At 42.3% G+C, this 27817-nt stretch overlaps 1 pseudogene across 1 annotated transcript; it reads left to right on the forward strand.

Annotated features, from left to right (window-relative positions):
- The first annotated feature begins 3330 nt into the window (after positions 1-3330).
- Positions 3331-27817, forward strand: LOC311108924 (cadherin-20-like; annotated as a pseudogene). The gene is made up of 10 exons: positions 3331-3337; positions 6362-6612; positions 6807-7101; positions 8297-8415; positions 8512-8679; positions 9990-10177; positions 14629-14882; positions 23089-23225; positions 25081-25202; positions 27704-27817. The product of its transcript is annotated as a cadherin-20-like (transcript).

Here is a 27817-nt window from a genome sequence, read left to right on the forward strand (position 1 = left end):
ATGTTTCTTCCTGCTCGGTGTGCGCCCAGTGTAAGGCGCCTAGACACCTGCCCAGAGGGAAGTTACAACCTCTCCCCATTCCACAACGGCCGTGGTCTCACCTGTCGGTGGATTTTGTCACGGACCTTCCCCCCTCCCAGGGGAATACCACGATCTTGGTCGTTGTGGATTGGTTTTCTAAGGCCTGCCGTCTCATCCCTATGCCAGGTCTTCCTACAGCCCTACAAACGGCCGAAGCCCTGTTTACTCACGTTTTCCGGCACTACGGGGTGCCTGAGGATATAGTGTCTGATCGGGGTCCCCAGTTCACCTCTAGAGTGTGGAGGGCGTTTATGGAACGTTTGGGGGTCTCGATCAGCCTTACCTCGGGGTTTCACCCTGAGAGTAATGGGCAGGTGGAGAGAGTAAACCAAGATGTGGGTAGGTTTCTGAGGTCCTACTGCCAGGACCGGCAGGAGGAGTGGTCGGGGTATATTCCCTGGGCAGAGATAGCCCAAAACTCACTCCGCCACTCCTCCACTAATCTTACTCCTTTCCAGTGTGTGTTGGGCTATCAGCCGGTTCTGGCACCCTGGCATCAGAGCCAGATCGAGGCTCCTGTGGTGGATGAATGGTTTCGGCGCTCGGAGGAGACATGGAACGCTGCGCATGTCCATCTGCAGCGGGCCATCAGACGGCAAAAGGCGAGCGCCGATCGCCACCGCAGTGAGGGTCCGGTTTATGCATCGGGAGATCGGGTCTAGCTCTCGACCAGAAACCTGCCCCTTCACCTGCCCTGCCGGAAGCTGGGCCGGCGGTTTGTGGGGCCATTTAAAGTCCTGAGGAGATTGAACGAGGTATGTTATAGGTTAAAGCTGCCTATTAATTATCGCATTAACCCCTCGTTCCATGTGTCTCTCCTCAGGCCGGTGGTAGCTGGTCCACTCCAGGAGAATGAGGTACGAGAGGCCCCTCCGCCCCCACTAGACATCGAAGGGGCTCCGGCGTACTCAGTCCGTTCCATCGTGGATTCGAGGCGTCGGATGGGGGGTCTGCAGTATCTCGTGGAGTGGGAGGGGTACGGTCCGGAGGAACGGTGCTGGGTCCCTTGGAGGGACATCCTAGATCCCTCCCTGTTGACAGAGTTCCACCGGAGTCATCCGACTCGCCCTGCTCCGCGTCCTCCTGGCCGTCCCCGAGGCCGGCGCATGGCTGGAGCCGCGCGTCAAGGGGGGGGTACTGTCACGGATTCTGCCGAGGCTGCTCCCCCTCCTTGCTCGGGCAGGCTTCGGCGTTCGTCGTCCCCGGAGTACTAGCTGCTGCCGTTCGATGTCATCGGTGTCTGTTTAGTTTTGTCTGTATTGTTTACACCTGTTCGTCATTATGTTTGATTGTTGCCCTTATATTACCCCTGTCTCTCATCGGGATATTGTGTGTGATTGTTTTCCCTTCACGTATGTCATTAGTGAGCGGGTTATTTCCTCCCTGCATGGAGTTATTTCTGTGTTCATATGTTCAGTATCGGATTAAAGTACGTGTCCGAGAGTTCTGTGTCCTGCGCCTGACTTCTTCAACCGCATCTCACCGACAGTCGTGACAAAAGGGCCTTTTTCCACAGATCCGAACATGCAGAACTTGTGCGCTCAGTTGTTAATTCACAATATAAATGACTCCCTTATGTATTTTATGGTTATGGCCGACATGTGAAGATAATGTAAACAGATTATCTGGGTTACAAGAGTTATTTAGAGCATTCATTGTGTGAGCCCAAAGCAGAAGTCAATCATCACAAAATAAAACATTTTTTTCTTAAATCATTAAATCATGAACTATTGGTCAATAGTTCATGATTTAATGATTTAAGAAAAACTGTTTTATTTTGTGATGATTGACTTCTGCTTTGGAGTGTTTGTCCCAAGATCCAGCCTTGGCAAGCTGATTTCGTCCTACACAAAGAACAGCTCTGGGTCCAAATCTACCCCGTTGCTACTCTCAATACAGCATGTCTTTTCATTAAATGTTTTATTTTTATATTGCAAAATGTAATACCAATATTAAACCTGTTGATTCTAGTTAATAGTCAAGGAAAGCTTAGGGTCGACAAAACCTCAGTTCTGAGCCTACACTTGTATTTCTATATTAAAGAGCAAGAGTAGAAACAGAGATATTGGAGTAGCATTCAATGGTGCTGTTCTTTCCCAGTTGTTGGTGATTCTAATAAAGAAGGCTCCATTAGACTCAGTCTATAATGGATGGAGGTTTGAAATGTCACAGTACAAGTCCTGATATTTCTGCATTTGACATGGAAACAAAATGTGAGTCATGGAGTTCACAGCAACTGAACCAATCTGTGGTTACAAAATAACAAAATCCTCATGTTACTGCCTCAGAGGGGAGAATGCAGTAAACGCTGCTGGCTAATGACGCATCCATTAACATTTTGGAATGTTATTAATCTGCAAGGTTAGCATGTCAAAATAGTGTACATGCCAAGAAAGAAAGTCCTGCCTCAAAGCAAGTCTACAGATATCTGCTGTGTGTCTAGTTTTCAACCAGCTGATGTTAAACCTAGTCCTGTGTGCTAATTTATTGGTCAGGAGCAAAACATTTATTGTGTATTTTTTTTTTTTTTAAGTATTATTTACGGTGGCCCTAAAGGGAAAAGTAGCTTTTAGTTATTGGAGTGAGAAGCATTATCATTAGGGATAATTGTTCCTCTACAACAGCTGAAGTAGCGAGAACTCTCCACAATAGTCCGACAGTGTCCACAGATGATTCACCACCAAACATACATGAATTCACAACTTGAGGTCACGACAGGCCCGTCGTTTAGAAAAACGTGTCAATATCAAGACGAAGCCTATATCGAGGGCTTTCTCCGTCTTTTTCATCGGGTTTAAATGTCAAAAACAGACTGAACCCCTCTTTGTCACTCGCAGAAATAGTCACCTTAGATGAATTGCCACATCAGCAATAAGTGCCGGATTGTTCGCAAAGAGATAGAGAGAGGGAGAGCAAAAGAAAGAGAGAGCTGGGTAGAAAGATAGTAATCCATTTGTATCTCATTGCTGGGGCTATTTGCATGGCAATGGAGGCTGTGAGTGTTCAGCACTGTTCAGATGTGCTCCCAGACAATAGTGCCAGTGTTTGAGAAAGAGAGAAAAAGCGGAGAAAATAAGAAGAAAGGGGGAGGTACACACAAAAAAATGGTAGTCTATGATGGACATAATGTTATAATGGTATTACATGTGGTATTATACTGTAGTTACTCTGTTATAACATATTTGATTGTCTACATAGACTACCTTGTGTTACACTTGCACACATGCCTAACACAGCCTGGTCTAAGAAATGTTAGGTAAGTAGTTTAACAGTATGTGAAGTGAGATGTGGAGAATGTAAATATCTCCATGAGAGCACATATAGGAAAGTAATGTGATGGTCTCACTGCATCTAGTGCTTAACATTGCAAGACCCCAGCTCATTCTCACTCTGTCATGTGGTGGAGTAGTGGAGAAGTGTACATGTTGGTGCTCCAGGAGGTCTGCTGGAATGGGAGGAAGAAGGCCTATTACTACATAAAAAAATGGCTGCCAACCACAGGGCTCTACACGCACTGATCCTAGTCATCAAAAATACATTCAAATGGTTTAGCTAATGGAAAATATACCTCTTTCTGGGGTTGCTCAGATCAACACCCCAGCATTTTTGATAGATTCCAGAATAAGTAGTCCAAACACCATCCACACCATTTTTCATTGTGTTACTTGATACCATTGAGCCAGATGCCATTTCAGTCTTATTGTCATGTAAATAAGCTATTGCAAAAATGAATTTCTAATGGACATGCATAGAAATATAGAAGATGGTTTGGCAGCTAAAGCTGTCGTATTCATATAGTCTATTGTTTTTGCATTAGGTATTTCTAATATCTCGGATTAGATAAACACCACAGCACTTATTCCATGGTCAGGACAGATTTCAGTGAAAAGGCCTGCCTAATAAGCCTAATGAGCATTTGTATAAGAGCAGATGTGCTCTTTTTCCACGTAGTTTATGCTCCGCCATTTTGGCTGCCTGTAGTGCATCTTGTTAGCCAACCAACCATCTCCAGATCTGTTGGGCAGTGTGTCAGCCAGCCACTGTTGTGTGACTTATCTGGCACTGATCTGTATCGGCGTACTAAATTGGGAAATGTTAAACACTGGGAGATGCCTTTCAGTAGCGTCAGGGGCTGTTGTCTAGTTTTGGCCCGCAGCGTTCAGTTAGGCTGCTTGGCAGCCAGATGAAGGCCCATCATTACCTTACGATTCACTGGCCACTAATTGGAATGCCACTCCATGAGTCTCACGCTGATATGAATATGCCCAGTTAAGACACAAATACACACAAACATACACACTTTCACTCACATTGTGTGACCAAATTGAATTTCTAAAATAAAATTGGGCATTGGTAGTTTATTTTTATGGGGCTTGACAGTAAATATACTTTCACAAGATTAAATATGACCATTAGGCAGTCAGACCTCCATGGCTACTACAATGACAACTATACTAACTGCTCAATGCACGCAATATTATTGTATTATTTAATATTATTGCACATAGCATTGTCTCTGGTGACGTTCAGAAACATACAAAACGTTAAACTACTAGAAACATTTCACCGATAGAAAATGCTTGTTGTGATGGTATTTTGATGAAACTACTATTTCACATCTTAAGTCATTCTCACCCCAAAGTAATTTGGAGAGTTTCTCTGAACAGGAGACTCAAAAGGAATCGTGGGTCAATTGTGGGACAATCTGGAGAGAACAGTCAGACAGCAACTATTTGACTCAATTACACAAATGCTCTCTATGAGACACAATTAAAATGGAAGTAGCATGAAGACAATCTGAGGGAAATGGTAGATTAGCAAAATGCTAAAATAGAAACAAGCCACTGACAGAGACACCAGCTGTTGGAGGTGTATCGCTATTGGTTACCATTCCATTCCAATGCAATGACTATGGTTTCATATTGGTTTCTCTGTCAATGGCAGAAGCGACAAGATGATACATTGCACAGTTGTCATGGTGGCACTTTCAAACATTGTCTTTAAACAACTAAAATGCACTAGAATTGCCATTTCACTTTCATTTTAAAAAATGCGGACAACACAACCTTTTTTAGATTTTATTAATATAAGATTAGTAAAATATGTTCTACAAATCATATCTCTTTGTTTGCATTGTTAATATTGACCACTCCTGTAGCTGGGTTTCCACATTCCCTAAACTCCCCCTTTCGGAACTACCATTAGATATGAAGTCATCCTACAATGTCCTAGACATGACCGAAGGTCGACATTTCAGAGGAAGACACATTCAATAGTCTTGGACTTGGTCATTGCAACATCCATTCTAATTTATTTTTTTCAGGCGCATGTGTCTCTATTATCCATATCTAACCAGGCATTGATTTAATTACACGTCTTGATTAGTCAGCTGCAGAGTGCTGTATCATACTGAAGGAATGATGTTTGGGTCCTACTGCTCGTCCATGGAATACAATACATTGCCTTGTTTCCTTACAAAACAGAGAAGGCTTTTCATCCTCACAGGATTTAAAGTCAAGACCCCAGCATTAGAGCATACTTACAAGAAACAGAAACACAAAATCGTAATGATCTTTTCCCAAGCAAAATTGCTTCTAGTTCATATATTTTCTTGGATATCTCAGTGGAAGCTGCGTTTGTCAGTAATAGCTGTTTAATTCAAATGTATTTTCATGTCTCGAAATACAGTGTTTGACCAGGGGTTGTTAGAGGGCATGGCTGGTATTTAGATTGGTGTCAAAGTCTGGTAAAAATACTCTCTCATCTTGTCAGCTAGATAAAACAACAATCAAATATGAAAGATGACTTGCCTCTCCTCTTATCAGTGGCGTAGCGTGGTTTCGCGGGGACACCTGCAAAGTCCGAGCAAGGGGGTTTGGGCCCCACGCCTTGCGGGGGCTGCGGGAGTGTGTGCTACGCCAGTGCCTCTTAAGTATATTGATCTCGGTTTTGTAATGTCCAGATGAGGAATTACATCTCTCATTGTGGTTGAATTGACCAGAATTAATTCACCCATCATCTCCACTTTTATTAATGTTACAAAATATATATGTTGGATTTTTTTGAATATTCATCCTGTGAAACAAGTGTAACAAGTCATCCATTCCAACCACCTTTGTCCCTTCAACAGCGGAATGGCAGTTCCCAGCAACAGGCCATTGGCAGGGTGGCTAAGCACCTCTCTGAGGTCATCACCGTATCACTGTGTCTCTCTGACGCTCAGATTAACCTTTTTAATGGACCAGTAACACATGCACCTCTGTGCGCTAACCACGGGAAGAGACGGGTTGGAAAACGGATCAGGGGACTAACACAATGCAGTGTCCTGGTCTACTGGCGTTAGTTATTATCCTGTCCATGACACCATACTGTGTATTGTGTGAGGAGGGAGCTCCACACAGCCTGGAGCCCAACCACCAGCTGGGCCAGGGGTCTCCCACTACCGCTCTACACCGCAGACTCAGACGAGGCTGGATCTGGAAACAGCTGTTTCTCCCAGAGGAGGACCCCACTCCACGTGTGATTGGCCAGGTACCAGTTCTCCACAGAATAAACATTTCCTACATTTTAGTAATGCCTTTTCCTAGATGGTTAGTAGACAGGACAAAAAAATGGAACAAGAAAACACAAAGCAAATATATTATGAAGCAAATGCATTATGAATCAAATACATTACGAAGCAAATACGTTAATGGCTCTTTGTTTCCTTTTCTCCTTTCCCTCAGCTGAAATCAGACTACGACAGAGGGGATTTCGCTATCAAGTATATTCTGTCGGGGGAAGGTGCTGGGGAGATGTTTGAAATCGATGAGTATTCAGGAGAGATACGTGCGTTGCAGAAGCTGGACCGCGAGGAGAAGGCCTTCTATGTTCTCCAGGCTCAGGCCCTCGCTAGGAGGTCCAATGAACCTGTGGAGCCTCAGTCAGAGTTTATCATTAAGGTCCAGGACATCAATGACAACATACCCCAGTTCCAGAATGAGCCCTATGTCTCCAGCATCCAAGAGATGTGTCCCATGGGTATGTTCGACAGCATCAATACGCAAATAATACAGTGTCCATAATAGGACAGCCTCAGTCTCAGCAGAAGTTTGAAACAACTCCTGCTGAGACTGAGGCTGTACTAATATGGACGCCAGTAGTTACATTTAAATTACATATATGGATGATAAGAAATCTTAGTTAAGGGATCTGATGTATTTTCCTGAGCACCTGAAGTTACAATTTGAAGTCACCTGCACCTGTACCTTGAAGAGCATTTGAAATGAATACATTTAAATTATGCATTTGGATCATGTGAAATCTTAGTTGAGGAATCAAATGTATTGTATTTTACTGAGCACCTGAAGTTTGTGAGTTGTTGAAGTCCCTCACATGGTACAGGGGATTTCATACAGGTTTGAAATGTACCTTGAAGAGCATTTGAAATTGTTTCATCACATCTCATTCAACATTCTGAAAGGCTGTAAAGGGATGGCTGTCCTCCGTCACCATTTCAGGAAGATGAAAGTATTGGTTTAGGTATCATACCTATAAATCCCTCATATGATTTATTTTCACTTAAATAATGTTATCATTACCAGTGCCATTTCATAGCGCAAGCATTACCATTTCAATTTATATGTAATCTGCCCTGCAGAATAATATATTTCTTGTAATAAATCATAATGCATTTGACTTTGAGGAAAAGAGTGAGAAAGAGAGGAAAAGAGAAGATGTGGAGACACAGAGAATGAGAGATACAGAAAGTAATGAGAGAGAGAGAGAGAGAGAGAGAGAGAGAGAGAGAGAGAGAGAGAGAGAGAGAGAGAGAGAGAGAGAGAGAGAGAGAGAGAGAGAGAGAGAGAGAGAGAGAGGTCGCTAGAAGTAACAGAGATAGACATGTAGACTGAAAGAGAGGGACATGGAAAGATAGTGATAGAGTGGTGGAGAGAGAGAAACAAGAAGAGAGAATGATAGGGAGTGATGTCATGCCGGGGGATGGAGAGGTTGTCAAGCACACCTGCTCAGCCTCGGTGCCTAGTGAGAGGCCACAGTGAGCATCGGGCACCCAGCCCCCCCCCCCCCCCCCCCATTGTCTGCCCCACTGATCCAGACAGACATACCCAGTGGGACCGTGGCATAATCACTTTATTTCCCTGTCGGCTGCTGGAGGGGGGCTGAGTGGCTGCAACCTTAGCCAAGCCTGCCTGTGTGATCCTCTCCTCCCCCACAGGGACAACTGTGGCCCAGGTGACAGCCGCAGATGCTGACGATCCCCTGTTCGGAAACAACGCCAAGCTCATCTACTCTATTCTACTGGGGGAGCCTACTTCTCTGTGGAACCCAAGACAGGTATAGTTGAGAGATATACTGTAGAGACATTCACATGGGTCCATGAATGCATCAAAATAAGTCATGTTTAGTGTCAACGATCTTTAACCCCCCCAGGCGTCATCATGACCTCAATGGCCAACATGGACAGGGAGGCTAGGGAGCAGTATCTAGTGGTGGTGCAGGTGAAGGATATGCTGGGACTCAGCAGTGGTTACTCTGCCTCCACCACTGTCACCATCAGCCTGACGGATGTCAATGATAACGGACCCACTTTCCAGCACAGTGAGTCACATCAGTCACTGCCGCACACTCTGTGCTACTGCCAAACCTCTCACACATGCTGATTCACATCACAAAGGATGAAAATCGGAGTGTGCAATGGTGACTTGTTATACATGGCATGAGTATTTAGAGCCTCTTCGGTCTGTATGACACCTTTGTATTCTGCTCTTACTCCTTGTTGTAGACTGCAGTTTAAACACACAAGTAGATGTACATTCTGAGAGAGAGAGAGTGAGAGACAGAGAGAGAGAGAGAGAGAGAGAGAGAGAGAGAGAGAGAGAGAGAGAGAGAGAGAGAGAGAGAGAGAGAGAGAGAGAGAGAGAGAGAGAGAGAGAGAGAGAGAGACAAAGAATGTTTCTGTGTATGTGTGTGTGTGTGTGTGTGTGTGTGTGTGTGTGTGTGTGTGTGTGTGCGCACGCGTGTGTGTCTGTGTGTGTGTGTGCGTGTGTTTGTGCACGAGTGTGTGTATATCTGTTTGTGAGATGAATTTAATCTTTCACATATGAAAGGACATTTGTCATGACCTTTAGAAACAAATCTGGCCTTCTCTGAGATAAACCTCTCTAAATGAATAAATAAATTCCTCTCAAATGGGAAAACAGGGACAGCAGTTTTAACAAAGTATGCCTTTCATACTTTCAAAATCTTAATTTTTTTATCAATACTTTGAGTCAAATATCGATGTAATATTGTCTAAAAATAATATTGCGATATGTTACTGTATCGATTTTTCCCCCCATCACTAATATCTCACCCACTGACCAATACCCTGTTATGTGTGAGATGGTTTTAAAAATGTTAAAGTTATTATCAGAGTCTGTTCTTTATGTTTTGGGCAGTCTGCTTTCTGTTGAGCGTCCACCAGTGATCCAGATGGACTCACTTGAAGACACGTTCACATGTTCTCATCTTCTTATTGGAGTTGCGCCAGGATTAAATAGACCTGCCATGACTTATCATTGCTTTACCACAAATGATTCCCATGGACCACAAATTATTTCTGTTGTTATTCTTCCACACTACTGCAGACACCCTTGACTGGCTATTCACAACTCAATCGCCACACTTTTTCAGCCACACAGGAAACTACTATAAACTTAGTATACAATAAGTACAAGTACAGTCAAGTACAAGGATAGTCCTTGTTCATTTCTTTCAGGCATGTGAAAATTTGAAAAGTCACATTACATAGAATATGTCTTCACAAAGGTTCCTTATCCAAAACACTGTATCTGTGAAGCAGAATACATTTAACAGATGTATCTATAAACCTATTTCATTGGTCTCTCCTTGGACTCTTTTCCCCCAAGACATGTATACCTTTGCTGTTCTTGAGTCTGCTGCGGTGGGCAACACGGTGGGCAGGATCATGGCAGACGATGGCGACGTGGGCATCAACGCCAGGATGAACTACAGTCTAAAGGACCTGGAGGAGAGCGCAACCTTCAAGGTCCAAACGGATCCAGTCACACAGGAAGGGGTGGTCCTGTTGGCCAAGGTGAACACATATAAAACACTGTACTGTACTTTAGCCATCAATACAATGTGTTACATTCCTGTGAGGCTGAGGCTGTCCTAATATGTACACTGTACATCCGTACATCTATTGACTTCTTTATGCTTTATGTTTTTCATGTGTTTTCATATATTTTTATCAATAGTTAGTCCTTTCTTTGAAGGGCCCTTTCATAGCTGCAGGAAGTAGTAGTCTGGTGGTGGGGGGGGGGCACCGCTGGCCCTGCAGACGGATATATCGGTCTGCTAATACAGGACAGTTAAAGAGCCCGGAGCACTACTTTTACGAAATTATTATTATTATTATTATTATTATTATTATTTTATATATATATATATATATATATATATATATACAGTACCAGTCAAAGGTATGGACACACCTACTCATTCAAGGGTTTTTCTTTATTTTTACTATTTTCTACATTGTAGAATAATAGTGAAGACATCAAAACTATGAAATAACACATATGGAATCATGTAATAACCGAAAAAGTGTTAAACAAATCAAAATATATTTTATATTTGAGATTCTTCAAAGTAGCCACCTGTATGACGTGACTTACTTTAATATATGACTGTTATTTATCGAATCACCTAACTATGTTTAATTGTCACTCAATTAAATTACTCATGTTACAATTAACTCATTAGGAATTTGGGGCACCACGGAAGAAGTTGTTTAACGAGTTACCATCTCCCGAATTAAACTCTTAGAATATATATATGTTCTATATATCGATAACAGTCACTTATTAAATAATTACCTCTTATCAGTCTCATTCTAAACGTCACATAATCCTTGAACCTGCAAGAACCCTTACCTTATTGATGAATCAGCAATACACAACTAAATAATAACACAATTCAAACACACACACACACACACACATAGGTTATTGATTACTAACGTAATACAATGAAAACAGGTCCCTAGAGGACTGGACTAACAATAGCATAAATGATTGGGTAGAAGGAGGGTCAGAGTGGAATGGAGAGACAGAGATTCAAACTATCGTGGTTACTTTGGAAACTACACTCACGGAAATACAAATGCTTAAAACCCCACTAAACGCTAATTCGTATTAGAAATGCAACATGTATTTACGTGTAGCTGTCCTCGATAGTTGAGTTGATGAAGTAAGACTCTGGTTTGCCCAACAGAGATCCCAATGTCCTTGGTAGAGTTTCTGGTCATAGTGGTGGTTAGAATGGATACTTCAGATGTACCAGCGGTTGTCGGAGAGGGATTGTCCTTCCCAACTCGTGTCTTTAGTGAAAGTTCTCTAGACTAATATACATACCAGCTGCAGACTGAGATGATAAGGTATAGTGCATTGTCTTCTTCTCCACCTCGTGTAGAGGTTGAGAGTTTCAGAGTTTCTGGTCTTTCTGGTCTAACAATTTTGTAACGTGTAGCTTCAGCTTCACGCTTCCTGGTCTGGTAGAAATTCAACCATTTGCAACATCCGGCTTATTCCGTAATCTGCTTGGTCTTCCTTTGGTAATGGAGTTGTAGTTTTAAACCATTTTGTAACGTTTAGCTCATACTTCACGTCTGCTGGTCTAATGTTAATGTTTTTCAAGGCTTTTTATGCACTCTGCATAAAAGGGGCATTCCATCATGTTTGTGCTCATCTGGGCGCGGCCACTGACTGAGAACAAATCAATATGGAAAACAATCATCTCATCTAGAATACTAAAATCACATTGTTATCTTCAAAAAAGTAGTATTATACTTAATCATTCATTTTATACAACAATTAGATGCAAACCTCATAACTGGGAAGTGTACACCCCCAGAGATACAGTTATGTTGTTCCACCGTCTTTAATGACATCACAACATAGTAACACATTTGTCATGATTGTTCCCCACCGACCATTTCCCACATTATTTTAAGTAGGAATAACGTTTCATTATCCACTTTTGGATGTTGGAGTCTTGGCGGGAAGACTTCCTTTGTCTCACAGGGAATTTCCCTCTCCCATTACTGTATGGCACGGAACAGAAAGTTTCTGCAAGGAATTTTCAACCGGTTATAAAACTGTCCCCCAGGAGAGGGGGTGTTCAAACATTTGCCTAGCCGGCATCTTTGATCCTCAGCCCATGAGGGTAAGTCATAACACACCCTTTGCCTTGACGACAGCTTTGCACACTCTTGGCATTCTCTCAACCAGCTTCATGAGGTAGTCACCAGGAATACATTTCAATTAACAGGTGTGCCGCCTTAAAAGTTAATTTGTGGAATTTCTTTCCTTCTCAATGCTTTTGAGCTAATCAGTTGTGTTGTGACAAGGTAGGGGTGGTATACAGACACCTCAAGTGCAGTTGCAAAAACCATCAAGTGCGATGATGAAACTGGCTCTCATGAGGACGGCCACAGGAATGGAAGACCCAGAGTTACCTCTGCTGCAGAGGATAAGTTCATTAGAGTTACCAGCCTCAGAAATTGCATACCAAATAAATGCTTCACAGAGTTCAAGTAACAGACACATCTTAATATCAACTGTTCAGAGGGGACTGCGTGAATCAGGCCTTCATGGTCGAATTGCTGCAAAGAAACCACTACTAAAGGAGACCAATAATAATAAGAAGAGACTTGCTTGGGCAAAGAAACATGAGCAATGGACATTAGACCGGTGGAAATGTGTCCTTTGGTCTACAGTCCAAATTGGAGATTTTTTGTTCCAACCGCAGTGTCTTTGTGAGACGCGGTGTGGGTGAATGGATGATCTCTGCATGTGTATTTCCCACCGTAAAGCATGGAGGAGGAGGTGTTATGGTGTGGGGGTGCTTTGCTGGTGACACTGTCTGTGATTTATTTAGAATTCAAGGCACACTTAACCAGCATGGCTACCACAGCATTCTGCAGCGATATGCCATCCCATCTGGTTTGGGCTTAGTGGGCTTATCATTTGTTTTTCAACAGGACAATGACCCAACACACCTCCAGGCTGTGTAAGGGCTATTTGACCAAGAAGGAGAGTGATGGAGTGCTGCATCAGATGACCTGGCCTCCACAATCCCCCGACCTCAACCAAATTGAGACGGTTTGGGATGAGTCGGACCGCAGAGTGAAGGAAAAGCAGCCAACACGTGCTCAGCATATGTGGGAACTCCTTCAAGACTGTTTGTTATGATGAGTTTCTCGGGTATCAAGTAATTCATGATGCATGAAGATATTTAACACTTAGCTGGGGAGTTCATATAAATATTTAATAGGTATCATGGTTTGTTATAACAAACAGACAGTGCTTTGCCTCTTGCCATTTCGAACTACTGAACAAAGAACATATCTCAGCTTATATAGCTTCGATAACACGTTTCTTCAACCACATCTGTTAACCATCAGTGGGCACACCCTTCTCTGATGTTCGTACTCTGTACCCAAGTCAGTATATCATGTCCATCAATCATTCTAAGATAAACCACCAATAAGCTCCCTTGACATAATGGACTCCTTGGTATTCAGACTGTGCGGCGCCCAGTCACTTATCTACTAACTTTAACCTGGTTCACACAACATTATGAAAACCTCATAACACTGTTGGAAAAGCATTCCAGGTGAAGCTGGTTGAGAGGATGCCAAGGGTCTGCAAAGCTTTCATCAAGGCAAAGGATGGCTATTTGAAGATCCTCAAATATAAAATATATGTTGATTTGTTTAACACTTTTTTGGTTACTACATGATGTGTTATTTTATAGTTTTGATGTCTTCACTATTATTCTACAATATAAAAAATTGTAAAATATTAAGAAAAACCCTTGAATGAGTAGGTGTGTCTAAACTTTTGACTGATACTGTCTATATAATTTTTATAATAAATGATTTTTCAGGGGTTGCTGCAGCACCCATACTTCCAGCGGCTATGGGCCTATCCTCTCTTGCATTATTCATTTATAGTAGACTTGACAATGCCCTTCACAGACTTGGCTTTATGCTTCCCGATACGCTGGGAAGGAATTGATGGTTTGGATGCTGTTTTTTACTAGTAAAGTTTACTTTGAATAAAGCATTTTTTCTCATCTTATTTGATAGAATTACATTGACATTTTAGTCATCCAGAGCGACTTACAGGAGCAATTAGGGTTAAGTGCCTTGCTCAAGGGCACATCGGCAGATTTTTCACTTAATGGCTCAGGGATTGGAGCCAGCAACCTTTTGGTCATTGGCCCAATGCTCTTAACCACTAGGCTACCTACCGCCCTGCTGAGGTAAGGAAAGGGGACTTGAATGGAGGAAGCTGTGTGCTGGTTCTGTGCAACTGTTATGTCTTCATAATAAGCATTTAGGCCAATTAATCTAAAGTGGCAGACTGTATTACGTTGGAAAATCAATAGAAATAGGTTTTTTGTTGTTCCATGTCAAAAATTGTCTTCAAGTAAGAGGTTAGCTACGAAGAGTTGTTATTGATTGCTTAACTTTTTTAGCCTCTAGACTATGAGAGCAAGCGGCGGTTCGTCATGGCTGCGGAGGCTGTCAACGAACACGTAGACGCACGCTTACTGAGCTACAAATTGTTTTGGGACAGGACGACCCTAAAGATCGTCGTGGAGGACGTGGATGAGGCCCCTATCTTCCTGGCGCATGATTATGAGTTGAAGTTTCCGGAAAATGCGGTGGTAGGGGCCGTGGTTGGCACCGTTAGTGCCAGGGACACTGATGCAGTGGACAACCCAATCAGGTAAAATGACCCTCCATAACTGTCCAATAGGAGACAACCTGAACAGATGTCCTGCCTCCTAACCACCTAATTTCACCAGAAATTGACTACTTCTAGCCTTTTTTAGAAACGTATGTGTGTTGAAAATGGTTAACCACTTGTATAATCTATTTGTGTAGACTTCAAACAGACATACACTACCAGTCAAAAGTTTGGACACACCTACTCATTCAAGGGTTTATCTTAATTTGTACTATTTTTTACATTGTAGAATAATAGTAAAGACATCAAATCTATGAAATAACACATATGGAATCATGTAGTAACCGAAAAAGTGTTAAACAAATCTAAATATATTTTATATTTGAGATTCTTCAAATAGCCACCCTTTGCCTTGATGACAGCTTTGCAAACTCTTGGCATTCTCTCAACCAGCTTCACCTGGAATGCTTTTCCAACAGTCTTGAAGGAGTTCCCACATATGCTGAGCACTTGTTGGCTGCTTATCCTTCACTCTGCCATCCTACTCATACCAAACCATCTCAATTGGGTTGAGGTTGGGGGATTGTGGAGGCCAGGTCATCTGATGCAACACTCCATCACTCTCCTTCTTGGTAAAATAGCCCTTACACAGCCTGGAGGTGTGTTGGGTCATTATCTTGTTGAAAAACAAATGATAGTCCCACTAAGCCCAAACCAGATGGTATGGCGTATCGCTGAAGAATGCTGTGGTAGCCATGCTGGTTAAGCATGCCTGGAATTCTAAATTAATCACAGATAGTGTCACCAGCAAAGCACCCCCACACCATAACACCTCTTCCTCCATGCTTTACGGTGGGAACTACACATGCGGAGATCAGCCATTCACTGACATCGCGTCTCACAAAGACACGGCGGTTGGAATCAAAAATCTCCAATTTGGACTCCATACCAAAGGACACATTTCCACAAGTCTAATATTCATTGCTCGTGTTTCTTGGCCCAAGCAGGTCTCTTCTTCTTATTGGTGTCCTTTAGTAGTGGTTTCTTTGCAGCAATTCGACCATGAAGGCCTGATTCACACAGTCCCCTCTGAACAGTTGATTTTGAGATGTGTCTTTACTTGAACTCTGTGAAGCATTTATTTGGGCTGCAATTTCTGAGGCAGGTAACTCTAATGAACGTATCCTCTGCAGCAGAGGTAACTCTGGGTCTTCCATGTCTGTGGCTGTCCTCATGAGAGATTGGGTCATTATCTTGTTGAAAAACAAATGATAGTCCCACTAAGCCCAAACCAGATGGTATGGCGTATCGCTGAAGAATGCTGTGGTAGCCATGCTGTCCTGTTTATTCTGTTTAGCCTCAGCCCAAACGTTATCGCTATTACCAGTTGTTGTCTTAGCTCTCTCTAATAACACCTGTGATTGCTTTATGCCTCTCTCCCATGTCAATTATGCCTTGCCTATTGCTGTTTGGGTTAGTTCTTATTATACAATTTCACTGTAGAACCCCTAGTCCCTCTCAAACTGCCTCAAATAGTTCCTTTGTTCCACCCCCCATACAATCGGTGCCTCCAGTGATGCTATCTCTTTCATTGTTACCCAACGCTTAGGGTTACCTGAACTGTACTCATATCCTTCCATATCCTTTTCTGTACATAATGCCCTGAATCTTTTCTACAACGCCCGGAGAACTGCCCCCTTTATTCTATGTACCCAACGCACTAGAAGACCAGTTCTTAAAGCCTTTAGTCGTATCCTTATTCTAGTCCTCCTCTGTTCCTCTGGTGATGTAGAGGCTAACCCAGGCCCTGCAGCCCCCAGTATCACTCCTACTCCCCAGGAGCTATCATTTGTTGACTTCTGTAACCGTAAAAGTCTTGGTTTTCTGCACGTAAATATCAGAAGCCTCCTTCCTAAGTTTGAGTTATTCACTGCGTTAGCACACTCCGCCAACCCTGATGTTCTAGCAGTGTCTGAATCCTGGCTTAGGAAGGCCACCAAAAATTCTGAAATTTCCATCCCCAACTATAACATTTTCCGTCTAGATAGAACTGCCAAAGGGGGTGGAGTTGCAATCTACTGTAGAGATAGCCTGCAGAGCTCTATCATACTATCCAGGTCTGTGCCCAAACAGTTTGAGCTTCTACTTCTAAAAATCCACCTTTCCAGAAATAAATCTCTCAATGTTGCCGCTTGCTACAGACCCCCCTCAGCCCCCAGCTGTGCTCTGGACACCATATGTGAATTGATTGCCCCCCATCTATCCTCAGAGTTCGTACTGCTTGGTGACCTAAATTGGGATATGCTTAACACCCCGGCCATCCTACAATCTAAACTAGATGCCCTCAATCTCACACAAATTATCAACGAACCTACCAGGTACAACCCTAAATCTGTAAACATGGGTACCCTCATAGATATCATCCTGACTAACTTACCCTCTAAATACACCTCCGCTGTCTTCAACCAGGATCTCAGCGATCACTGCCTTATTGCCTGCGTCCGTAACGGGTCCGCGGTCAAACGACCACCCCTCATCACTGTCAAACGCTCCCAAAAACACTTCAGCGAGCAGGCCTTCCTAATTGACCTGGCCCAGGTATCCTGGATGGATATAGATCTCATTCCGTCAGTAGAGGATGCCTGGTTGTTCTTTAAAAGTAATTTCCTCTCAATCTTAAATAAACATGCCCCATTCAAAAAATACAGAACTAAGAACAGATATAGCCCCTGGTTCTCCTCAGACTTGACTGCCCTTGACCAGCACAAAAACATCCTGTGGCGTACTGCATTAGCATCAAATAGCCCCCGCGATATGCAACTTTTCAGGGAAGTTAGGAACCAATATACACAAGCAGTTAGGAAAGCAAAGGCTAACTTTTTCAAACAGAAATTTGCATCCTGTAGCACTAACTCCAAAAAGTTTTGGGACACTGTAAAGTCCATGGAAAATAAGAGCACTTCCTCCCAGCTGCCCACTGCACTGAGGCTAGGAAACACTATCACCACCGATAAATCTACAATAATCGAGAATTTCAACAAGCATTTTGCTACGGCTGGCCATGCTTTCCACCTGGCTACCACTACCCCGGCCACCAGCTCTGCACACGCCGCTGCAACTTGCCCATGCCCCCCCCGCTTCTCCTTCACACAAATCCAGACAGCTGATGTTCTGAAAGAGCTGCAAAATCTGGACCCCTACAAATCATCTGGGCTAGACAATCTGGACCCTTTCTTTCTAAAACTAGCCGCTGAAATTGTCTCAACCCCTATTACTAGCCTGTTCAACCTCTCTTTCGTAACGTCTGAGATCCCCAGAGATTGGAACGCTGCCGCGGTCATCCCCCTCTTCAAAGGGGGTGACACTCTAGATCCAAACTGTTACAGACCCATATCCATCCTGCCCTGCCTTTCAAAAGTTTTTGAAAGCCAAGTTAACAAACAGATCACCGACCACTTCGAATCCCACCGTACCTTCTCCGCTATGCAATCCGGTTTCCGAGCTGGTCATGGGTGCACTTCAGCCACGCTCAAGGTCCTAAACGATATTATAACCGCGATCGATAATAGACAGTACTGTGCAGCCGTTTTCATTGACCTGGCCAAGGCTTTCGACTCTGTCAACCACCGCATTCTTATTGGCAGACTAAATAGCCTTGGTTTCTCAAATGACTGCCTCGCCTGGTTCACCAACTACTTCTCAGATAGAGTTCAATGTGTCAAATCGGAGGGCCTGTTGTCTGGACCTCTGGCAGTCTCTATGGGGGTGCCACAGGGTTCAATTCTTGGGCCGACTCTTTTCTCTGTGTATATCAATGACGTCGCTCTTGCTGCTGGTGACTCTCAGATCCACCTCTACGCAGACGACACCATTTTGTATACATCTGGCCCTTCATTGGACACTGTGTTAACAAACCTCCAAACGAGCTTCAATGCCATACAACACTCCTTCAGTAACCTCCAACTGCTCTTAAACACTAGTAAAACAAAATGCATGCTCTTCAACCGAACGCTGCTTGCACCCGCCCACCCGACTAGAATCACTACTCTCGACGGGTCTGACCTAGAGTATGTGGACAACTACAAATATCTAGGTGTCTGGTTAGACTGTAAACTCACCTTCCAGACTCACATTAAGAATCTCCAATCCAAAGTTAAATCTAGAATCGGTTTCCTATTTCGCAACAAAGCCTCCTTCACTCATGCTGCCAAACATGCCCTCGTAAAACTGACTATCCTACCGATCCTTGACTTCGGTGATGTCATTTACAAAATAGCCTCCAACACTCTACTCAGCAAATTGGATGTAGTCTATCACAGTGCCATCCGTTTTGTCTCCAAAGCCCCATATACTACCCACCACTGTGACCTGTACGCTCTTGTTGGCTGGTCCTCACTACATATTCGTCGCCAAACCCACTGGCTCCAGGCCATCTATAAATCACTGCTAGGCAAATCCCCGCCTTATCTTAGCTCATTGGTCACCATAGCAACACCAGCAGGTATATCTCACTGGTCATCCCCAAAGCCAACACCTCCTTTGGCCGCCATTCCTTCCAGTTCTCTGCTGCCAATGACTGGAACAAATTGCAAAAATCTCTGAAGCTGGAGACACTTATCTCCCTCACTAACTTTAAGCATCAGTTGTCAGAGCACCTTACCGATCACTGCACCTGTACACAGCCCATCTGAAATTAGCCCGCCCAACTACCTCATCCCTATATTGTTATTTATTTTGCTCATTTGTACCCCTATTTGCACATCATCTCTTGCACATCTATCATTCCAGTGTTAATACTAATTGTAATTATTTTGCACTATAGCCTATTTATTGCCTTACCTCCATAACTTGCTACATTTGCACACACTGTATACATATTTATTCTGTTGTATTTTTGACTTTGTTTTGTTTTACCCCATATGTAACTCTGTGTTGTTGTTTTTATCGCACTGCTTTGCTTTATCTTGGCCAGGTCGCAGTTGTAAATGAGAACTTGTTCTCAACTGGTTTACCTGGTTAAATAAAGGTGAAATAAAATAAAATAAAATAAAAATATGGTTTTTGCAACTGCACTTGAAGAAACTTTCAAAGTTCTTGAAATATCCGTATTGACTGACCTTCATGTTTAAAGTAATAATGGACTGTCGTTTCTCTTTGCTTAATTGAGCAGTTCTTGCCATAATATGGACTTGGTCTTTTACCAAATAGGGGTATCTTCTGTATACCCCCCCTACCTTGTCACAACACAACTGATTGGCTCAAACGCATTAAGAAGGAAAGAAATTCCAGAAATTAACTTTTAAGAAGGCACACCTGTTAATTGAAAAGCATTCCAGGTGACTACCTCATGAAGCTGGTTGAGAGAATGCCAAGAGGGTACAAAGCTGTCATCAAGGCAAAGGGTGGCTATAAATATATATTTTGATTTGTTTGATTTGATTTTCTTAACACTTTTTTGGTTACTACATGATTCCATATGTGTTATTTCATTGTTTTGATGTCTTCACTATTATTCTACAACGTAGAAATTAGTCAAATTATAGAAAAACCCTGGAATGAGTAGGTGTATCCAAACGTTTCACTGGTACTGTAAATACAGTACATACTGTACATACCCCACCATATATGCCACTATGGGTTTCTTCACGGTACCCAAACCAAAAACAGATTTAATGTGTTGCTTAATTATGTATAGAGCAATGTGATCGTGGAATGCTCTGCCACCAGAGGTTACTAAGGCAAAAATCTAGTTTAAATACATAAAAAACATATCGTATCACAGCACCTCTCCTCTTTATAAAGATCTAATTTAACTTCACTGTATGTAAGAATATGAATATGTATATATGAATAATGTGTAAATAGTATTTTTGTTGTCTCTTGTTTTCTTTCCAATACATAACTATTTTTGATTTATTTTGAATTGAATGTAATATCTTATGTTGTTCTTGTCTATAACTTTTCTGTACTTTGTCATCAAATCAAGTCAAATTGATTTATAAAGCCCTTTTTACATCAGCAGATGTCACAAAGTACTATACAGAAACCAAGCCTAAAACCCCAAACAGCAAGCAATGCAGATGTAGAAGCACAGTGGCTACAAAAAACTCCCTAGAAAGGCAGGAACTTAGGAAGAAACCTAGAGAGGAACCAGGCTCTGAGGGGTGGCCAGTCCTCTTCTGGCTTCTGGCTGTGACGGGTGTAGATTATAAGAGTACATGGCCATTAAGGCCAGATTGTACTTCAAGATGTTCAAATGTTCATAGATGACCAGCAGGGTCAAATAATAATCACAGTGGTTGTAGAGGGTGCAACAGGTCAGTACCTCAGGAGTAAATGTCAGTTGGCTTTTCATAGCCGAGCATTCAGAGGTCGAGACAGTAGGTGCGGTAGAGAGAGAGAGAGAGAGAGAGAGAGAGAGAGAGAGAGAGAGAGAGAGAGAGAGAGAGAGAGTCGAAAACAGCAGGTCTGGGACAAGGTAGCATACCCGGTGATCAGGTCAGGGTTCCATTAGTTGAAACTGGACCAGCAGCACAACCAGGTGGACTGGGGACAGCCAAGAGTCATCAGGCCAGGTAGTCCTGATGCATGGTCCTAGGGCTCAGGTCGTCCGAGAGGGGAGGGAGAAAGGGAGAGAGAGAGAATTAGAGGGAGCATACTTAAATTTACACAGGACACCAGATAAGACAGGAGAATTACACCAGATATAACAGACTGACCCTAGCCCCCCGGCACATAGATAGGGGGAGTCGAGGGACACTGTGGCACTGTCCGACGATACCCCTTACAGGGCCAACCAGGCATGGAAGAGCACTAGTAAGCCAGTAACTCAGCCCCCGTAATAGGGTCAGAGGCAGAGAATCCCAGTGGAGAGAGGGGAGCCGGCCAGGCAAAGACAGCAAGGGCGGTTCGTCGCTCCAGTGCCTTGCCGTTCACCTTCGCACCACCAGACTACACTCAATCATAGGACCTACTGAAGAGATGAGTCTTCAGCCTTAAAGGTTGAGACCGAGTCTGCGTCTCTCACATGGGTAGGCAAACCATTACATAAAAATGGAGCTGTATAGGAGAAAGAGCTGCCACCAGCTGTTGGCTTAGAACTTCTAGGGATAATAAAGAGGCCTGCGTCTTGTGATCATAGCGTATGTGTATGTAGGTATGGCAGGACCAAATTGGAGAGATTGGTAGGAGCAAGCCCATGTAATGCTTTGTAGGTTAGCAGTAAAACCTTGAACTCAGCCCTAGCCTTAACAGGAAGCAAGTGTTGAAAGAGGCTAGCACTGGAGTAATATTATCAATTTTTTTGGTTCTAGTCAAGATTCTAGCAGCCGTGTTTAGCACTAACTGAACTTTATTTAGTGCTTTATCCGGGTAGCCAGAGAGTAGAGCATTGCAGTAGTCTAATCTAGAAGTGACAAAAGCATGGATTAGCTTTTCTGCATCATATTTGGACAAAACGTTTCTGATTTTTGCAATGTTACGAAGATGGAAACAAGCCTTGAAATATTCTTCATATGTTCATCAAAAGAGAGATCAGGGTCCAGAGTAACGCAGAGGTCCTTCACAGTTTTATTTGAGACGACTGTACAACCATCAAGATTAATTGTCAGATCCAACAGCAGATCTCTTTGTTTCTTGGGACCTAGAACTAGCATCTCTGTTTTGTCTGAGTTTAAAAGTAAACAATTTGCTGCCATCCACTTCCTTATGTCTGAAACACAGGCTTCCAGGGTAGGCAATTTTGGGGCTTCACCATGTTTCATCGAAATGTACTGCTGTGTCGTCCGCATAGCAGTGAAAGTTGATAGTGTGTTTCCGAATGGCATCACCAAGAGGTAGAATATATAGTGAAAACAATAGTGGTCCTAAAACGGAACCTTGAGGAACACCAAAACGTACAATTGATTTGTCAGAGGACAAACCATCCACAGAGACGAACTGATATCTTTCCAACAGATAAGATCTAAACCAGGCAAGAACTTGTCCGTGTAGACCAATTAGGGTTTCCAATCTCTCCAAAAGAATGTGGTGATCAATGGTGTCAAAATCAGCACTAAGGTCTAGGAGCACGAGGACAGATGCAGAGCCTTGGTCTGACGCCATTAAAAGGTCATTTACCACCTTCACGAGTGCAGTATCAGTGCTATGATGGGGTCTAAAACCAAACTGAAGCGTTTGGTCAACTATGAGAAACCAGCGCTTTGCATTGCTCGCTAACTGTGTGTCCTGGTGATTTCTCTTCCAGATATTCCATTCACGAAAGCAGCGATATCAGAAAAGCTTTCAAAATAGACCCAAACAATGGGACCGTATTTTTTGCGAAACCTTTGGACCGTGAGGAAGCAGCCTGGCACAATCTAACCATAACAGCCAAAGAAACAAGTAAGGAGTATCTATCTCATACATATACAATACAACAAAGTATTGATAATACAGAGAAAAGCACATCAATATCAACTATGATGGCAAACACAGTAAAATCAATCATGTACATTTAACTCTGAAAGGATAAAATGTACACTATTTTCAGAGAACATATGAGTCCCACTGTACTGGTGTTAAAATAACACTTTTGTTAAAGATTTAACTACGTTGCAGTGTTCCCCATTGTAATCCTAAAGGGATACTTTGGGATTTTGGCAATGAGGCCCTTTATCTACTTCCCCAGAGTCAGAAGAACTCGTTGATACATTTTTATGACTCTTCATAAAGGAAGTTGCTAACGAGCTCTAGCGCAATTCCTAACTAGCGTTAGCGCAATGACTGATGATTGTGCTAATGCTAGTTAGCATTGGCTCGTGAAACTACCTCTAACTTCCTTCATAATAGACACAGAAACATAAAGATGGTATCCACGAGTTCATCTGATTTTGGGGAAGTGATAAAGGGCCTCATTGCACTCGTTGAACTCAATTTTGGTGTTTGCATAGCTCTACTGTAGAGTAATACGCAACACCTACAGTGTAAAACATAACACATGATTTAGAGCCAACTGGACTCCCTTTGCTTAGTGCTGACACTGTTACACTTCCTCACTATAAGACATTAGCACCTGTACTGTTACAGTAAAAAAAAGTGTTGTTTTAACACTGTATGTTGTAAAACCTAATTTGCAGATTTCCCAGGGTGCCTTTTCTGTTTGAGTAAATTGTAGAGTGAACACCCATGACTGTATGTGTTAGTGACAGAGACATGGTTGTTGAATTATTTCCTTTTAAAGGCCTGTGGCTTTCACTAAGTGAGTTCCTGGGCAAATGTTATCATTAAAATTAAACTCTATGACAATACATTACATATATCATAAGGCCTTACTTTGATAGCCTGGTTGATGGCCTAGTTTTACCGTAACACAGTGGTGTTAGGAAACTTCCAGTTTAGAGGCCACATCAGGCCTGCAAGTCACATTATGCTGGCTTGCAAAGTGATGTGTAATTCCTATTGTAATCCAGCCAGAGTTATGATATTCAACAGTTTGAATTTTTATTCATCCGCAACCTGCATTCAGAGTGACTGTCAAGGTTAGGAAATATGACAATATTTAAACACTACCTAAACCATTTAAATCGGAACAACCAATTCAACAGATGTAAGTAACTAATTGGATTAGTTTAGAAAAATGTATGTTATTTATTTTTGTGTAGAATAAGATTAATCAATCAATCAATGTACATGCAAAAACACAGATATTAAAAACAATCCTAAAAAATCAACCTGCAGTAGAGCATGCTGGTAAATATGATAATGATGGGTGTGGTTTTGATAGGACTGTTTTACTGTAAACAGTGTAAAACAATAACACTGTTTATTAAGACCAACACTGGGCGTTCTTTTACACTACTGAGTTTGAATTTCACTCTTACAGAGTGAATTTAACTCCTTAATCAACACTATAAATGTTACACTGAAAAATCAACACTGGCCAATTTGCTGTGAATGCGCTATGACTGGCAATAACTTACTGATATACTGAACCATCTTCATCTAGCCTCAAACAAAGCACAATGTTCAACTCTACTGAAAGGGTCTAAACTGTTTTTTGGCTTTCATTTTGTCCAATATCATGTTTGCTTTGGGATTGAGCAATGAAACACCCATTTGTGCCACCGTTGTAATTCAAAGAGATGTGACTGTTACAGTAACATTCATCACGTTAAACTGCCTTTGTGACAGAGCTTTTCCAAAGCATTTATGATGCATGTATCCAATGGACAACAAATGTCTATCTTCACAACTGCAGAGCAGAACCATCTATCCTCGTCTGTGGTGTTGTTCATCAAAGTGCTGGACATAAACGACAATGCGCCAAGGCCTGCCAGAGACTACCAGCCATATATCTGTGAAGGCACACAGTCAGGAGAGGTACGATGCATCCCTCACTATTTTCACTGAGAATAATGTAACATTGGCCTTCTGTACAGGTATGTGGGCTATGGGCTGAGTCACAAGGTTTGAGCTTCGTATCCCTGAGGGGACAATGCAGATGTTATGTCACAATCACTGTTACTGTACCTTGTCAGTTACCTTGTCTTGTCTCAACTACAGTGCCTTCAGAAAGTATTCACACCCCTTGAACAATTTTGTTGTTTGTTTAGTTCCACATTTTGTTGTGTTACAGCCTGAATTTTAAATGATTTAAATTCAGATGTTTTGTCACTGGTCTACACACAATAACCCATAATGTCAAATTTGGATTATGTTTTTCATTTTTATTTTTTACAAAATAATAAAAAATGAAAAGCCTGAATTTAAAATGAATTAAGTTGAGATTTTTTTGTCACTGGCCTACACACAATACCCCATAATGTCAAAGTTGACGTATGTATATATCTTTTTATTTTTTTTAACAAATTAATAAAAAATGAAAAGCTGAAATGTCTTGAGTCAATAAGTATTCAACCCCTCTGTTATGGCAAGCCTAAATAAATTCAGGAGTAAACATTTGCTTAAAAGGTCACATAATAAGTTGCATTGACTCTCTTTGTGTGCAATAATAATAATAATAATAATAATATTATTATTATTTTGTATTTTACCCGAATTTCGTGATATCCAATTGCGATCCAATTACAATCTTGTCTCATTGCTGCAACTCCCCAACGGGCTCAGGAGAGGCGAAGGTCGAGTCATCCGAAACATGACCCGCCAAACCACGCTTCTTAACACCCGCCTGCTTAACCCGGAAGCCTGCCGCACCAATGTGTCGGAGGAAACACTGTTCAATTGATGAACAAAGTCAGCCTGCAGGCGCCAGGCCCGCCACAAGGAGTTGCTAGAGCGCGATAAGCCTAGTAAAGCGCCCCCAGCAAAACCCTCCCCTAACCCAGACGATGCTGGGCCAATTGTGCGCCGCCCTATGGGACTCCCAATCACGGCCGGTTATGACACAGCCTGGGATCGAACCCGGGTCTGTAGTGACACCTCAAGCACTGCGATGCAGTGCCTTAGACCGCTGCGGCACTCGGGAGGCCCCAATAATAATGTTTAACATGATTTTGGAATGACTACCTCATCTCTGTACCCCACACATACAATTATCTGTAAGGTCCCTCAGTCAAGCAGTGAATTTCAAACACATATTCTACCACAAGACCAGGGAGGTTTTCCAATGCCTCGCAAAGAAGGGCACCTATTGGTAGATTGGTAACAATAAAAAAAGCAGACATTGAATATCCCTTTGAGCATGGTGAAGTTATTATTTACACTTTGGATGGTGTATCAATACACCCAGTCACTACAAAGATACAGGCATCCTTCCTAAGGAAGGAGGAAGGAAACCGCTCAGGGATTTCACCATGAGGCCAATGGTGACTATAAAACAGTTAAATAGTTTAATGGCTGTGAAAGGAGGAAACTGAGAATGGATCAACAACATTACTAACCTAATTGACAGAGTTAGTAATGTTGTTGATCCACAAATATTCTAAAAGATGCATCCTATTTACAACAAGGCACTAAAGTAATACTGCAAAAAATGTGGCAAAGCAATTAACTTTTGTCCTGAATACAAAGTGTTATGTTTGGGGCAAATCCAATACAACACATTACTGAGTACCACTCTCCTTATTTTCAAGCTTAGTGGTGGCTGCACCGTGTTATGGGTATGCTGGTAATTGTTAAGGACTGGGGAGTTTTTCAGGATAAAAAAGAAACGGAATAGAGTTAAGCAGAATCCAAAATCCTAGAGGAAAACCTGGTTCAGTCTGCTTTCCAACAGACACTGGGAGATGAATTCACCTTTCAGCAGGAGAATAACCTAAAACACAGAGCCAAATATACACTGGAATTGCTTACCAACAAGACAGTGAATGTTCCTGAATGGCCGCGTTACAGTTTTGACATAAATCTGCTTGAAAATGTATGGCAAGACCTGAAAATGGTTGTCTAGCAATGATCAACAACCAATTTGACAGAGCTTGAAGAATTTTGAAAATAATAATGGTTAAATGTTGCACAATCCAGGTGTAGAAAGCTCTTTGAGACTTACCCAGAAGGACTCACAGCTGTAATCACTGTCAAAGGTGACTCAGGGGGTTGAATACTTATCCAGTCAAGATATATTAGTGTTTTATTTTTCATTAATTTATTACAAATGTTCGAATTTTCTTCCACTTTGACATTACAGTGTATTTTGTGTAGAACGTTCACAAGAAATTACAATTAAATGCATTGTATCCTGCTTTATAACACAACAACATTTGGAAAAAGTTAAAGGGTGTGAATACTTTCTGAAGGCACTGTAAATGTGGGGATATGTCCTAGTGAGGACTTTCTATGCTTTTTTTCTTTTCCGATGCTCAGTGACAATCATTGTCAGTGAGAACCATCGTCTGACAGCTACAGTATATCTATGTGTCTTGTAGCTCATCCAGCTAATCAATGCTGTGGATCTGGACGACCCTGTGGAGGGACACCACTTCTATTTCTCCATGGTCTCTGAGAAGCACATCAATGGCCAAGACCAGAGAGCTGTGTAA

This window comes from Coregonus lavaretus (genome assembly GCF_964263955.1).
Source record: "Coregonus lavaretus genome assembly, chromosome: 34".
NCBI lineage: Eukaryota > Metazoa > Chordata > Actinopteri > Salmoniformes > Salmonidae > Coregonus > Coregonus lavaretus.